The 17,332-nt window shown below is 46.2% G+C and overlaps 1 long non-coding RNA gene across 1 annotated transcript in view; it reads left to right on the forward strand.

The window, feature by feature from the left end:
- LOC146026822 (uncharacterized) overlaps window positions 1-17,085 on the forward strand; it is an 89,632-nt gene extending 72,547 nt beyond the window's left edge. The window contains exon 3 of the long non-coding RNA XR_014454554.1: window positions 16,403-17,085. This is a non-coding gene — a long non-coding RNA (uncharacterized LOC146026822). The remainder of the gene's footprint in view (window positions 1-16,402) is intronic.
- Window positions 17,086-17,332: the final 247 nt, after the last annotated feature.

Here is a 17,332-nt window from a genome sequence, read left to right on the forward strand (position 1 = left end):
ACTTTTAGGTTTTATCTGCAGCAACAATTTGTTTGTTTTTTTATCTATATTGCATTATTGATTTTGTCACTTGCTTTGGATTCCTACGTACCCGCCTCATCTCCATTCGTGCCAAGCCGCGCTGTAGTAATATCACACGTCACCTCTTAAATCTAATCTTTGAAATCTGATGCTTATAGAATTGGAAGGTTTGAAGTGTTTGATTATGTATGTTTAATTGTCCCCAATAAAAGTGACACATTTAGCCTTAATCTGCAGCCGGCTTTAATGCTTCGTCAATTAAAAGTGACACTTTAGATGCAATATTTAAGTATTTATGGATTTTGACAGAAATTGTGCCAGAGGCTTTAAAAGATTGGGAAATAGATGAATTAAAACATCGAAAAGGGAAGCTCTCGGACGACCGACTCAACAGAAAAGACAGCTGACCTTGAATGACCTTGGGGTCTGCTAGGAATCAGTCAAAGCAAATGCAGTGTTAAATGTGAGTTGCATTATGTGCGTATATTGGGCCTCATTCAACTTCAGTCACAGTTGTGCTTATGCTGGGGGCTGTCCAGCACAGCGCATGGCCTTTAAGCATGTCTAGTCCCTCCTTGTGATCGCTATGGTAACCGCCTGCCTGCGCAGCCTGGCTGCAAGGCCGATGAAGGGCCGCCATTTTCCAGCTCAGCTGTGAAAATGGTGCGAACACGTCTGCGTTGTCCGGACCGTTTCAAACCCATGCCGTGTGGCCATGCTGTCCGTCCCTCCCACCTCTTAAAATGCATTTGCATCCCTCCACGATGAGAATGCAGATTGAGCCTTCGCACATGCGTGCTGCAGCAGGTACGCGTGCGCGGAAGTGCGATAATTGCCAAATAGGGATTTTCGCGCATTTGCATGGCATATTGAATTAGGTCCAAACTGGCCAGGTGCCTCGCTGCACTTCAGACAACATGGACAAGTGGCCAACATGAGTTTTTTTAAACATCTTCATTTTTTATGCTAACGAGATCCCCCACCCCTGAGTACTCCTGACCAACTCATCTCACTAATTACGACTCTGTGTTTTGCATTCGCAGGGCAAACAGCGCAGAGAAGCTCCCCTCATCAACGTCACAGATATGATGCGTGACACTGATGCGTCATGTGACACAGATGCGTCATGTGACACTGATGAGGGGACTCAGGAGCAGCATCACGCTGTATAATTACGCTCTTTGCATTCAATACGCTGGGAAACTATTCTTGGCAACTGGGGGCGGAACCTATACTTTGCCCCTCCTCTTCCCCTTAGTACACCCCCGATGAGTATGCTGGATCAGTTTGCTAGTGTGTACGGATCCCTCTGTCAACAGAGGTATGTGGTCAGATGTTACAAATACAAAATGTTTATTTAGTGAGTAAATAATTTGAGGCCATTGCTTTATATAGAGTTTTCCCTTTATTTCGCTCGCCATGTACGAGAAGCAGCTACAGCAGCAGAAAAGAAGAGTTGATGAAAACATTTTGTTAAGTTTTGAGAGTTTTCTTTTTTAAATGTCAATGTTTTGCCGACGGGAAATCAATTTACTATGGTTAAGAGTGAATTGAGTTTTTAAGATGCAGTTTTTAAAAATAACCTCTCTGTTAAGACAAACAAATAGGATGAAAAAATATTATTTGCTAGATGAAAGTAAATATGTGAATTGTTTTTCCTAAACCTCCTATCGACTATTGTCAGCCCACATTTCTACGGCGGGCAAAAAGACATCTCTGCAATAATAGCACAAAGATATACTGGATGGTAAATGGGCCATCGGTACTCAATTATATAGTGAGAGAGTATGGCGGTGAAGATAGAATTGCCATACACACAGTAACGGGCAGTAGGAATCCAATAAAAAAGTGTCGATGGAGGCAAACTGCTGGGCCATCGTCACCAACTCATGCCATAAATGGGGGCAACTGCCAGCCCATCACCAAGAATTCAAGCCATAGATGGATGGAGGCCATCACTGGCAAGTCAATGTTTATACTAGGGCCCATTGCCAGTCCATTTCCAGCAAATCATGGCTTTGGAGGGGGGGGGGTGTCAACTGCCATTTAATCGCTAACATCTCAGGGCTTAGATGGAAGCCAACTAAATTTGCATCATTACAGCATATTTACTCCCCCCCCCCCTCCTTAAATATTTCCAAATAGGAACATCTGATGGCCTTTCATGGCCAAATTTATATCACTGTCTATGGGCCTGTCCCATTTTGCAATATTTTGGCACCGTATTAAGGCACACAGGTGGAACGCTTTTTCACATTATGATACTCCTACATCTCTTCCACTCACTACTCATCACAAAATACTGTACACCACAGTCTGAGGAACACCACTTCTTGGTACTTTATCAGGATGGCGACACAGGACCAACCTATTTTTTTTATATAGGGGCGCGGGATTGCATAGCGGCTCATCCTACGGCCAATTTATTGTAAGCCACTATAACAATAAATTACAATACATTTGCTTTAAAGTAGAAAAACTTTCCTTAATATATCTTTGATAATATCTTTACCAAACTGTAAATGTCTTGTTCATTTGTTCCCACATTTGAATGTTCTTAATAACTGCTGTAATGTTTATCCAAAAATTTGATTACCAGCCCATCACCGGCAAGTTAAGGTTAAGATGAGGACCAACTGCCAGCCCATTGTGAGAACTTTAAGGCTCAGATGGATCCAACTGCCTGATCATCGCCTGCAACTCAAGGTTTAGATGGTAGCCAACTGCCTCCCATTGCCAACAACTCAAGTCTCAGATAAGATCAACTTCCAGTCCATCGCTAACAACTCAAGGATAAGATGAGGACCAACTGCCAGCCCATTGCTAGCAACTCAAGGCTTAAGTTGGTCTTGTCACACCTGAGGGTTGCGGCTGACCCTGGGAATCCTCAGGCGTAGAGGCAGGTGTAGTTAAACCTGGGAGTCTGTAAAGGGTCTTAGACATCCACTCACACATGAAGGAGGGCCCGAAGGCGTGACCAGAACAATGAGGTAAATTAAATTAAAAGTCTTTATTGAAGTAAACACAAAGACAGTGGTACTTTAACGGTGAACTGAAGATAGGGACTTTAACGAAGAACAACAAGGGAGACAGACTTGGGGAACAACACAGGAGACGAACTTGGGAAACAACATAGGAGATGGACTTGGGGAACAACACAGGAGACGAACTTGGGAAACAACATGGGAGATGGACTTGGGAAACAACATGGGAGATGGACTTGGGGAACAACACAGGAGACGGAGAACAAACTGGAACTGGATGATGTGGAGACGGCCTGAAGGCAGCAGTAGTAGAAGTTGACCGGGGCAGCAGGAATGGGTGCTGACAGGAACAGCTGGCTTGGAGACTGCCTGGAAGCAGGAGGAGTCAATCCATGAGCACTGTAGGGAGTCAGGCTGTGCTGGAGCTGGTATTAGCACTAGGAAAGAGAACCATCCATCTGAAGGGTTGACAATGGAAGCTCTGACAGAGTGCAGGATTCCGCCCAACACTCTTATACCTGCAGGTGGGAGGAGACTTGGCTGGCCAATAACCAGGAGGGAAGCTGCAGCGGATTGGCAGGGAAAGTCTGTTTGCTAGCTGCATGGCTGAAGTCTATAACAAAAGTAGTAACAAGTGCAGCTGTAGTGGGCTGAGGCATAAGGCAAGATAGCAGGTTTTGCTGCACATCAGGTAATCACACCTGAGAATATCCAGACCTGGAGCACAGTGACAGGTCCCACTGCCACCCTATTGCCTTCAACTCAAGGCTTAGATGGGAGCCAACTGCCAGCCCATTGCCAACAATTTAAGGCATAGATGGTAGAAAATAGTGAGTCCATTACTGAAAGCTCAAGATATGGAACTGTCCCTGCCAAAGATTAACAAAAATATCCAGTGGGACAGGTGGTGCAAATGGCCCCAGTAAGGTGGCATCAGACTGAACCCTTGTACTGGCAGGGAGAGTATGTCAAGATCTAAGACAAAATAGCCACTTTTATTATTCTTTCCCACAAAATAATAAAGACAACAATCTTAATAAGAGGGTGGGATAGGAACTTCCAAAGATGGATATTTGGAACTAGATACACCCATGCTAGCTACACTGATGACCCAAACTAGAGTGTAGAGCTCATGTAGTATAGCAGCTAATGAGGCAAACAGGATACCAGCCTGTGTAAAAGGGGCATGGAAGCTAGTGATGTGAATGTTATTATGTCACTTTACAAGGCATTGGTAAGATCACATCTAGAATTTGGAGTGCAATTCTGGGCTCCGCAGTACAAAAAGCACAGTTGCTATGAACTCTGACACCTCCCAATCATACCAACTGTCATCACATCCGTACCACCCTCTCCCTACCCAGCATCTATCCCCCTCTCCCTACCCAGTATCTGCCCCCCCCCCCACCATCTGTTCCCCTCTCCTTGCCCATCACCTCACCCCCCTTCTCTCTGTCCAGCATATTTCTCCCTCTCTCTGACCATATTTCCCGCTCTCTCTGTCATGGGAGCTCATTGCATACAGTGCCTGCAACCCATGGCAACGAGCATGTAACCCTATGACAACGAGCATGGAAACTCCCGGCAATGAGCATGTAGGTTATAAAAAAAAGATTGGGGGGGGGGGGGGCGCAAAACTTTTTTGGCTGGGGGGGGGGGGGGGGGGGGGGGGCGGGGCGGCGCAAAATTTCTATTTACACCACTGCCCACACGTACTGTATACCCAGCAACAGAAGCTAAACACAATTATATAGGAATACGCACATTCTATACGGAATCCTGATAAAACAATACTCTGTCTGGAAAGGTCACTCACATAGGGCCTTATTCTGGTTGGTGCGGCCGGGCCGTACGCGTACGTTCCGGGGTTTTTCATGATCTGCGCATGCGTACAATCGCCAATGCGCAGGCGCGAACACTCCACAACGCTTACGGACGGGTCTCTACGTGCGAAAAAACCTGTACGCGAGAGTACGGGCATTGGGGGCGGCATAGGGGCGTGTTGAGGGGAGCGGCCGAAATAATGAGGGAAAATGGGCGTAAATATGGGCGTACACGGGGGTGTGCACCAAAAATGAGCGGTGCTACTACCGCACGATCGACTAAAGCACCTTTCATTTCGGACACAAAACAGGCGGCCGCCAACCGCCATCTCAAACCACCCCTACAGATACCGCATGCCAGCGTGCGCCTGGGTTAGCTAATTTACGCTGATTACTACCAAACACATACACCTGAATGTAATAAGCAATGCTGCAGTCTATTAAGTCCAAACCATGATTTCACTACCTGCAAGCCACACACAGCACTCAAACACATTGGAAGCTTATCTTTCTATACTTCTCTACATTTAAACGTTTGTTTAATTTAAGGTAAGAATCTTTTTAACACCTGCTTATATATGCTAAGGTAGGTATTTGTTAAACAGTTATACACATTCACTACGTGCTTTCATAGACTTTACACAGTAGCACACTCAATCTACACAAGTCGACATGTGTCAACGTGTTCACTCTAATACAAACATAGGTTTTGTATTTATGATACAATAACATAAACCCAGGGGCGGGCTGGGCCGGGGGGCAGGGTGCCATTTGCCCCCCAGGCCGCACTGGCAGGTCTGCGCGGGCCGCGGCCGTTCCGAGTCCGCCTTACCGTTTTTTTTCAGCCGGCGGCCATGTTCCTGTGGTCCTTTACATGATGTGTATGCGGCGCGGCCACAGGAACATGGCCGCCGGCCTCGGCTCCACGGCTCCTCTATTCCCTGGCCGGCGGCAGTGGCAGGCGCTGGGGGGGGACGTCATGACGATGACGCCTCCCACCCACGCGTCTGGAGACTACAGGAAGTCAGGCAGGCGCAGGCTGCACTCTGCAGGAAGAATCGTGGGGGCCGCAGCAGGAGGCCGCAGACCGCAGGAATCAGGAGGATAGTTGAAATTCCTGGAGTGGAGCCTGCCAGGACAGGAGGGATTTGACATTACACCACAGTAAGTTAATATTAAACACTTTAATCGAAATATCTATTACTTTTATATTATACAGGTGGAGCAGCCTGTGGTGTCATTATTATTGTACAGGGGGAGCAGCCTGTGGTGTCATGGCACTATGCCATGACACCACAGGCTGCTCCCTCTGTATAATAATAATGCCATGACACCACAGGCTGCTCCCCCTGTATAATATAAAAGTAATGCCATGACACCACAGGCTGCTCCCTCTGTATAATGATAATGCAATGACGCCACAAGCTGCTCCCCCTGTATAATAAATTGTGTCATGGCATTACTATTATTATATTATATAGCGGGAGCAGCCTGTGGTGTCATTGCATTATTATTATACAGAGGGAGCAGCCTGTGGTGTCATGGCATTACTATTATTATATTATACAGCGGGAGCAGCCTGTGGTGTCATTGCATTATTATTATTATACAGAGGGAGCAGCCTGTGGTGTCATGGCATTACTTTTATATTATACAGGGGGAGCAGCCTGTGGTGTCATGGCATTATTATTATACACCACAGGCTGCTCCCCCTGTATAATATAAAAGTAATGCCATGACACCACAGGCTGCTCCCTCTGTATAATGATAATGCAATGACGCCACAGGCTGCACCCACATGTATAATAATTTGTGTCATGGCATTACTATTATTATATTATACAGTGGGAGCAGCCTGTGGTGTCATTGCATTAATATTATAATACAGAGGGAGCAGCCTGTGGTGTCATGGCATTACTTTTATATTATACAGAGGGAGCAGCCTGTGGTGTCATAATTATTATTGTACAGGGGGAGCAGCCTGTGGTGTCATGGCATTATGCCATGACACCACAGGCTGCTCCCTCTGTATAATAATAATGCCATGACACCACAGGCTGCTCCCCCTGTATAATATAAAAGTAATGCCATGACACCACAGGCTGCTCCCTCTGTATAATAATAATGCCATGACACCACAGGCTGCTCCCCCTGTATAATATAAAAGTAATGCCATAACACCACAGGCTGCTCCATCTGTATAATAATAATGCCATGACACCACAGGCTGATCCCCCTGTATAATATAATAATAGTAATGCCATGACACAAATTATTATACAGGGGGAGCAGCCTGTGGCATCATGGCATTATTATAACACAGAGGGAGCAGCCTGTGGTGTCATGGCATTACTTTTATATTATACAGGGGGAGCAGCCTGTGGTGTCATGGCATTACTTTTCTTATACAGGGTGAGCGGCCTGTAATGTCACGGCATGATTATTATACAGGGGGAGCAGCCTGTGGTGTCCTGTCTTTTACGCAAGGGTGCAGCCTGTGGTGCTATGTTCTTTATGCAGGAGAGCAGCCTGTGGTGTCCTGTTCTTTATTTATGCAGGAGAACAGCCTGTGGTGTTCTGTTCTTTATTTATGCAGGAGATGAGCATGTGGTGTCTAGACCAATGCGCTACTTATGGGCTACTTATGTGCTACTTATGGGCCAGTGCTCTGGACTTGCCCCCCAGGCTAAAATTTGCCAGCCAGCCCCTGCATAAACCACATCTAACACCTACAAAGTATGTTTCAGCAATGTTTTAAGCCCATGCCCACTATTTTGCACACAATCTTTGTATAGTACCCAAAATACAGAACTGTACCACTATCTGATCTGCTAGGAATTGGATTTGACTACACTCTGGATGTAAGATGCCACCAATCACATTATTGCACTCACATCTCTCTAACAAAGGATTCCTACATCTGCTTATGACACTGTAAAATCATATATATTTAAAAAGTTATACATGTTTGTTCACAAGCAATTTTCTCATGTTTGGCCGATTCACACATCTTTTTTTAGGGAGGACACATATGCATTCCTACACAAATGTACCTTTTGACCCTTGTTTGTCTGCCTCACCCACTCCATGAGGAAAGCATTGTTCTGGACCTGCTTTTACCTACTACTGTAGGAGCTACCTCACCTGCACACAAACTGCTTTCTCACCTATTAAGTTGCTCTGCACATGTGCTGACACAAACTAATTAGCAGGGAAAAGTTGGATAGGAACATGGGAATGGCCATGGAGAGGGTTACACATGGGAAACTTCTACCACACTTCAACAAATGTTCAAAAATACCCTGGTCAGTAAGTACACATAAATGTAGTATTTGTTTCACACAAGAAATTACACATACAACAATTTTGTTTTAATTGGTAAAATAAATTTATTTGCTGTTCAGCATCACAGCTTATTTGACACTTTAATGTCATAAATCAAATAAACAAATAAAATAGACACAAAAATAAAAAAACAGCCAGAACAAGAGGTTGCATATCTCCAAACATGTGTTACCCTGCAAATGCAATGGTGAAAGAAATGGGGACACCAGAATACGTACTGCAACAACCAAGGTGAATACTAAGCAAGATACACACCACCAAAAATTTATCCTGCATTTGTAGAGGTCAAAATAAGAACTTTAATGCCCATGGCACGAAAATGGATCGATGGCCAACTCAGGAAGTGGATGTCCAGTGCAATTTAAACATTTGGGGTCCAACCACAGAGGAAGTGAACCAGGTCTCATTATTTGGGCCCTTTTTTCCCCTTTTTAGATGGGGCCTTGGGGACAGGGGCCTTTGGCTCAGATGGCTTGCGGCGTCTTCCCCTAGTGGACACAGGAGGGTCAGCAGAGGTGGAAGGTTGGGGAGCAGCTTGGGGTGGGCCAGCAGATGGGGGATTGTCCCTTAGGGACCTGGCGGTGGTCAGCAGCTCCGCAAGAATTTCATTCTGGCGGCTGAGGTGTTGGCCAATGCTTTGCATGCCAGCCGCCGGAGTGTCATTCATGCGGTTGAAGGCCTCACACTGCTGCCTGTTTGTGGCCTTCCAATCCTCCAGAAATTCCCCAACCTGCTGCTGACGGACCGCAGAATCCACCCCTTGCTGTTCGATCCTCTCCAGCATCACCATCACGCTGGCATCCCATGTCTCCTGTGGCTGGGGGTGTCGTCTTGGTGGAGGCTGGACCACTTGCTCCACCTGTGGCTCTGCAGAGGAAGATGCTGCCGGTTCATCCTGGGTTTCTGCTTCTTCTAGGATAATAATTGAAAACAATGTCACCATCACATACGCACAAAAAAATATCTTTCAAAATACAATGCATTACTGTGATTTACCATCAAAAGCAGCAGCAAAGACCTCCGCCGGGAGCTCACTATCCATATTGGATATCCCCCTGACCTCGGCCACATCAATGACATCCAAGGCGTCCTGCTCCAGGGGGGTATACTCCAAATTATCTGGCATAGGCCCCCTCCCGGTGGACATGCTGTGGTTGTACCGGTCAGTCATCTTCCTCTTCAGTGTCGTTTTGAAGTCTGTCCACCTACAAGTTTAAAAATACAAATATCACCATGAGATATGTGCACCACTGTGCTAGTGAACATCATGACTACGTTACATTTCCTAGTGTGGGTCATATTATGTTTTTTAGCCATATGTGTCCCACACACACATTAATGTCTCCATTAGGAGGCATTTCAGTGTCTCATCTCATTCATTAGGCCACTAAATGCACATACATAGATCACTATGCAGAAATGACATCATCCATGGCCAAATTATGCACCTCCACCTGTTGTGAAACTACACATTCCACCATAGCTTGACAGTGTGGTTATTATGGAGTAATTTAACTATGGGATGGCATACTGGGATGTGTAGTTTCTCACCAGCTACATGTGCACAGTTTGGTCATTCTTGTTTCAGTAGCATCATATGGAACATGTTACAACAACTCTTTCAAAAACACACTTTCTCTTGTCCCATCACATACTTCACATACTTCACATGAGCAGAACTGTGCCCATAACCTCACATCACACCAATGGTGCATGTTTCATATATCAATGTGGGTTATTAGACATGGTTGTGTTCACATGTGACATTGAAGTGTAGCACTATCTACAAACACACCTTTCTATTATTCTCAAAACATACATGTAACATATGTACACACATATGACATTATCAGGGGGACAAACACACTTGCCTTTTCTTCACCGCTAGCCAATCTCTGACCACTGGTGACACCTGGTTCACTTCCTCTGTGATCTTGTCCCAAAGGTTTCTCCTTGCTCTGGCACCCGGCTTCCTGGTTGCCAATTCTATCCATTCGCGTGCCCTGGGCACTAAAATTCGCAATTCTGTCTCTACAAATGCAGGGTTTCTCTTTTTGGTGGTGGTATCCTGCTCAGTCCTCACCCTAGATGTTGCAGCTCGTTTTCTGGTGGCCCCAGTTCTCTCACCATGCACCTGCTGGGTCACACCTGTTTGGAGAGATGCAACCTCTTGTTGCATTGTGCCTTTTTTATCAGCATATTTATTAGTAGACGGTTGCGTGTATTATTTTCAGCACACTGTATATACAGTACGTCTCTCCATGGAAATCGGTGTATTGTGCCTTTTTATCAGCGTATTTATTAGTAGACGGTTGCGTGTATTATTTTCCGCACACTGTATATACAGTACGTCTCTCTATACATTGAAAGCATGCTGTTGGTTATGGTGTGTGTATATCAGAACGGTCCGCGTAAGTTTCTATTCGCATCCAGTTTGTTAATGTTAAAAGGATTAATAAAGTTAATACTAAACAAACAATTTTTTTACACCAATCAGCAAGCACCAAAAGTGATATATGTACCTGCAATTAATAACTGCGCCATTGCCAATATGACTTCAACCAGGGCTAGGGCGTTTTCTACCCAGGAGCTGTTGGCCTTGGTTGAGGTCATGGACCGGCGCCTGGGGCCCAGGGGCCCATATGTGTCCAACATGGACAAGCGGCGGGCATATAATGCTGCCCGCCGGCTAATCTACGCCCGGACCGGCGTACGCAGAAGCCTGGCACAAGTTGAGCGGCGCTGGTCTGACCTGCGCCGGCGGCAGCCAGTGATGCTTTCCACACTTCGCCGCCATATTGCCCGATGTAAGTTTTTATTTACTAGTATGTCTGCGTTTTTTTTTCCCAATGATTTCTGTAATTTTTATAAATATGTTCATGAGTATGTGGGTGTATAGGGGGTGTATATGGGGTGTATAGGGGGTGTATATGGGGTGTATAGGGGGTGTATAGGGGGTGTATAGGGGGTGTATAGGGGGTGTATATGGGTGTATAGGGGGGGGGTTTAAGTAGTTGCTCAGTTTTTGGGTGTAGCATATCAATTAGTTTGCATGATAAATGTCTGAAATATAACAGCAATGATAATTTGGAAGGTTATGAGCATGACTAATGTGAATTTTTCTTTCCCCCTTTTTTATGAAACCCAATCTTCGATTTCTATGCCATCAACATGAACATTTCAGCACGGGCAAGGGCACGCATAGAAGCCTGGGAGCAGGCAGCCCGGGAGCAGGCAGCCCGGGAGCAAGCAGCCCAGGAGCAGCCAGACGAGGAGGAGGAAGAGGAGGAGGAGGAGGAAGAGGAGGAGGAAGAGGAGGAGACAATGGGTCCAGCTGGGGCCCACCAAATTTCAACATCCCCTTCCACCAGCCACTCCCCTACCCCCACCCCCTCCCCAACCCCCACCCACACCCCTACCCCCACCCCCTCCCCACCCCATTTCCAACCCCCCTACACCTCTCCACCACCCACCCCCAAACCTCTCCAATCCCCACTCCAACCCACTACCAGTATCCCAAGTCCTATCCCATCCCCCTTGCTCCTGACCCCCCCAACCACCGCACACCCAACCAGTGGCGAGCAGGATGGCTCAACTAGCCGTAAGTAAATAATGTGTCTAATGTTTACCTACACATTTCTACACATAAACAATCACAACAACCACTCAGGGCCGTAACTAGGGGGGGGCGGGGGGGTCACGCGCACCGGGCGCTGGAGGTGAGGGGCGCGCTGACAGGTATGTCCGTCCATCTCGTACTAGCGCGGCTGCAGGAAGCGCTGATGACTTCGAAAAGACTTGCCGGACGCTGATTGGCTGAATTCAGCCAATCAGCGTCCGGCAAGTCTTTTTGAAGTCATCAGCGCTTCCCGCCGCAGCGCTAGTAGGAGACGGACGAAGATGCGGCTGCGGGGTGAGCGGTGAGAGGACTGTGCGGGGAGGGGGGGGTCTCCGTCGCCAGGGACAAGGCATCAGTTGGTCGGTCCCCCCTGTCAGCTGCTAACTAAGCAGCGGGGAATAAACGCTGTGCGCATGCGCACAGCGTCTATTCCCGCAGCCAGGGGGCTGGGGGCATGGCTAGAGGCTCACAGAGCCTCTGGGTCATGCCCCCATAGCGGCAAAATGGGGGCGTGGCCTCGCGGGAGAGCAGCGATTATAGGCCACGCCCCCGGCGCGCAGCAGCATCACTAGGTAGGGGGGGGGGCACCAAAAGACTGCCTTGCCCCGGGCACCGGAAAGCCTAGTTTCGGCCCTGCACATATGTGTATCCAACATCAACATTACAACACTTTTATTGGTAAGCTGCTCAACATTAGTTGCAACATATCACTGCAGGGCGACCATGAGGTGTGGCCTGTCCTTCTCCAGGAACAAGGGTCCCCTTGGTGTTTTTTTTTTTAGTGTGGCCATGCCTCACCCCTTGAATAATTGACATAACAGTACATCCAATGACATATCCGACATTAGTGGTGTTGTAGTTATGTGGATCCAGGTGTTGTGTAACTCCACTTCCCAGCATGATGTGCAACATAAATTTAGAGATTGTTTTGTTAATAGTGTGTGAGGCCATGCGGATGCATGCTTTACAAACATAGCTTTAGGCCTATAATTTGTACAGCAATGGCAAACATTTTACTAAGTAAGGAGTGGTTAAGCCACAACAATGTCATTACCCTTAAATAGCACAGGTTAATTGTGAGGTTAGAGGTGATTCCCCCAAAACAAACCTCCCAATGGTGATACAGCATACATTTATCCAATAAGGAGGAATTTATTTCATTTCATGTAATATGTACAGTATGTGTGTGAAAACATACTAGTCTTTTGTACCGTGTTTACAGCAGACCCATCTTCAATGTAGTTAAAAAATGTATGTGGCCTTCACACTTAACTCACAACTTCTTATTATGTACAAATACAACAAACATTTGTGTATATTATATATTCAATATAATGTTTTTTTTTCCTTCACTACAGACACTGAACAGCACCAGGAAGATGTGGCCCGCATTTTGCAGGAAATATTTTTAACCCTGCTTTATTTGAACATTCTTTTTTTGCGCCTGGAGGGTCTCCTTTAATTTTTTGATTATTTTTCTTTTTATGTTTGTACAAAATACAAGTTTATATTCAGTTAGAAGTTGCCTGTGTTTTTAATCATAAATATGTGAGAGGGTTTGTAAGGGCAGGTACATACAGATGTGTCATGTAAGTTATATTGGTAATTTGAGGTGAGGGGTAATGAATGATGTGTGAATGTGTGTGTTTTGGGGTGAAATAACACATAGTAAAAAGGCATGATTTTTTATTGTTGTTAGATGAAAACATCACACATAACATCAGGGTAGGTATACATGTTAAAAAAATCAGATCAAACTAATTAGGGACATAATTTAGAACATACACACAAACACCAACATAAATTTATTTCCAAGTAAAAGCAATGTGGGGACACATAGATAGTTATTAAAATGCCACATTAGAACATAACAAATATACATGTAATGAGGGTTAAAATGTTGTTTTATTAGGGTCTTTATTAAGGTAGACAATTGAGTTAATAGAAAACAATAATTGAATAACAATTAGAATAATTAATTAATTGTCAGAATTGTAGTTGAAAGGCAAGATTTGCAGGTCCATATATGTGAAGGGTATGCCAGCGTGCACGGACGTACGCTCACTCTCACGAGCGGTGACATAAGCTGAGTTTTCTATTGAAAACAATAGGGACCCGTCCGTGCAAGCTGGCGTACGCTTAGATAGCCGCAAGAAGTCGGTGGGAAGACGGACGAGAGACGTCCGTAAACGGTGGCGTACGCTCTGTTGTACGCCAGTTGTCGGAGTGTAAGGGCTGGTCCGTCCGTGTACGTTGGCGTACGCTCAATTGTACGCCACTCCCCTTCGACGTTGTTTCTGGCCGTACGTATGCGGCTGAGTTGTGGGTGGACTTAACCCCAACGGCCGCGTACGGAGAGCGTACGTTAATAGTGAACGTACGCACGTTTGGCCGCACCGATCAGAATAACCTCCATAATAACCTACCTTTAAAAATAACAAAAAAATGAAAGATCCGCCCGGACATGACAGTGGGCACTCAGCGCGGGGAACGGACTCAATATTGTCGCATCATTTTATTTTCTGCTTGGAAATGGATGTTAAATTATATGTTGTAGGTATAGACATTGCATTCCCAGACTGTCACAGACGCGTCGCCGGCAAATCACACTTACTCAATGTCCTGCTAAACTTACCATTAATTTCTCTCTATGTCACAGACGCAATACGGGCGCCTCCAATTTCTGTGGAAACACTTATGGGGCCGAGCAATTGGCACAGATTAAATGCCACCTTCTGATCACAGTTATAGGAGTGAGAAAAATACAATGAACAATGTGATAAAAACTTAACTCTGTCGCTCCCAGGTTGGTGCAGGGTGGTTATACAGGGAAGAGATATTTATATATACTGTATAGCAAAGGACGACCTTACTCGCTGCGCATTGCGACAATATGGGCAGACTGTGCCAGTTTGTGTCACTGTCGTTGGGTCGAGACTGCTAACCCCCGATATCGTCCAAGGGGTCCGATGTATTCATGCGTACAGCACTCACATTATAAGGGGTATATTTAGTAAAGTTGTATTTCCATTGTTTTATATCAATTTAAATCAATATTATGTTTCAGGGGCTAAAAAAAACAAAAAACACTAGCATTTAACAACAATTGTCAAGGGCCCCGATTCAGTATGTATCGCGCGTGCAATCCACAGCACAGTTTTCCAATCTACAGGAAACTGTGCATGATTCATCCTGCGCATTTCCAGGATGTCTCCTACTTTTGTATTTTGTATTGTGATTTTGTGAATGCATGAGTCACAGGTAGAGGCATTCGGGGGGGGGGGGGGGGGGCTGGAGTTTCTGTGAACCGGGGTGTGTCACTTCCATCTTCTGGGAGTTGCCATGCCAAGGACTGCGCCCCAACCACGTCATGATAGGCAGTAATGCTGGTAATTTTGGCATTGTATAGAGAGGGGTGTGGCCATGATAGCATATATGCATCCACCACGCTCCATGTAACACTGGGATGATCCAGCTCTGTGCTATTGAGTGTTCCAGATAACTCTTTTGGAAGCAGCGTAGAACTATAGTAATCCCTATATGATTTTATATATTGCGCCTGATAATTTTTTATTGGGGTAATGAGAGTCGTCAGCAGGGACTCCTGAGCAGCTAAGGCAAATCCCAGTGAGTACAAAAAATCACTATCCTAGCAGAGAAATCCCTTACTGGCCCCCCTAGAAGAATCTGAAGTATCTGGGAGATTTTAGCAATAACAGGAGCCTCCTGCAGGATGCTGGAGCCGGGTAGGCAACTGTGCTGCATGTTGTATTTACTAGAACAGTGGCTGTCTTGGCAATATGTGGGATGGAACGTTGGCTAGAGACTAGGGAAGCCAATACCGGGGCATTTTTTCAATCCTGGGATTGGCGTCATTAATAAATAAAAAACAACCCGGCCTTCCACAAATTTACTAAGAAGTGCGGGCAAGTGTGCTGTGCAGCTGGGAGCCGGCGGTTTGACCGTGAACTGGGAGGTGGTTGATGCGGCCGAGAGCAAGGGGACCGGACGGTGTGGCTGGGAGATGCCGCCCAGAGCTAGGGCTGCGGCGGTGCAGCCGTGAGCCGGGCAGTGCAGACTGGAGCTAGGTAGGTGTGCAGAGCAGCCAGGAGCAGGGTGGTGTGGCCGGGAGCTAGGCAGGTGGGTGGTGCAGCAGGAAGCTGGGCGATGCAGCCAAGAGCTAGAGGGGCAGGCGAAGCAGCCGGAAGCAAGGCGGGCGGTGCAGCTGACCACATTACGCTGGGAATGGGAAAAGCCTGACAGTCTGGGCGAGATTAAAATCCCGGCAATTTTGGATTGGTCACCCTAGTAGAGACATGTCAATGTCAGCTTTTGTAATTGGCAGTGATTCTGCAACCACCACCCGGAACCACCAGATATTCCACTGCCAGATATGCCACAGCAAGACAGAATCTTGGCATTATGTGCACGCAAATCAGATTCCACGGAGGAGAAGATCGTTCCGCAGTTTTCCCGGCGTGATGTCCTGAAACTGCACTTTTCCTGCACAATGCTGCCGTATGCCGTTCCGAGCTACACAGAATGTATAGAAGGAAATGGAGACGTAACTGTTGGCAAAATATATCTTTTTTTCCCCCTTTTGCTCTTAGGCAGTTGGATCACTCTGTGTTTTACATGGAAGATTGACGCGGCAGATGTTCCCCAGGAATCTCAAAAGTTAAAATGTTCCCAACAATGGCAGATGTTCTGTGATGATAGTGAGAAGTGCGAAGTTAAATTAAAATAAAAACTCTAATTATAAACCTTCATCGCTCAAACCTGTTTATTTTGTTTCCTTTGCAATCTAAATATGTATTTACTTCGGTGTAATTGTCTCTAAGTGAGTCCATCTGTCCCCCTCAGCCTCATCGCAGGATCCTGTCTACACCAGGAACCCAGACTTTCCGAAATATCTTATCTGGATGTGGGTCACTTATTTCAGGTAGACAGTGTATTCTGCATGCCCTTGGATACGATGCTCTGGGGTTTATTTACTAAGATGGGATTTCCATTGAAGATCTCATGTTGCTATGGGCAACTAATTCGATTCTATTTTCTTTTGGAAGGAGCTAAATAAACAAAAAGTACAGTAGATCCAGTTTGGTTGCTGTAGGCAACATCCCATCTTCAAATGAACTCTCATCTTAGTGACTTACCCCTCTGCATCCAGTGGCAATGAGCAGACCTATGTCATATCCATGGGCAATACAAAAATAGAGAACTCAATGTATTTATAAGGTGCAGCCAAATCCCTGCCTGTCGCCACTTCAGGGAGACTGGCAGGTTAGGGCGGAGGGGGTGCAGGGAGTGTCGGGGAAGCGACGGGAGGCGGCAGTGGGCTTGGATGGAACGGGGAGCGCGAGCGTCTCATGTGCCCCTTCTGTCCAATGGCGGGTCCTGGTGGGTCCTGGTGATTGGTGATAGAATCGCCGGGACCCGCACTAAGATTAAGCGAGGGCTGTATAGGCATGAGGGCATTTAAGAGCCTTGGAATTTTTGTGATTGTCCCAATAAAGTTTCTTACCCATAGAATAGAAACA

Source organism: Crinia signifera, chromosome 8, assembly GCF_055691185.1.
Source record: "Crinia signifera chromosome 8, ASM5569118v1, whole genome shotgun sequence".
Classification (NCBI taxonomy): Eukaryota; Metazoa; Chordata; class Amphibia; order Anura; family Myobatrachidae; genus Crinia; species Crinia signifera.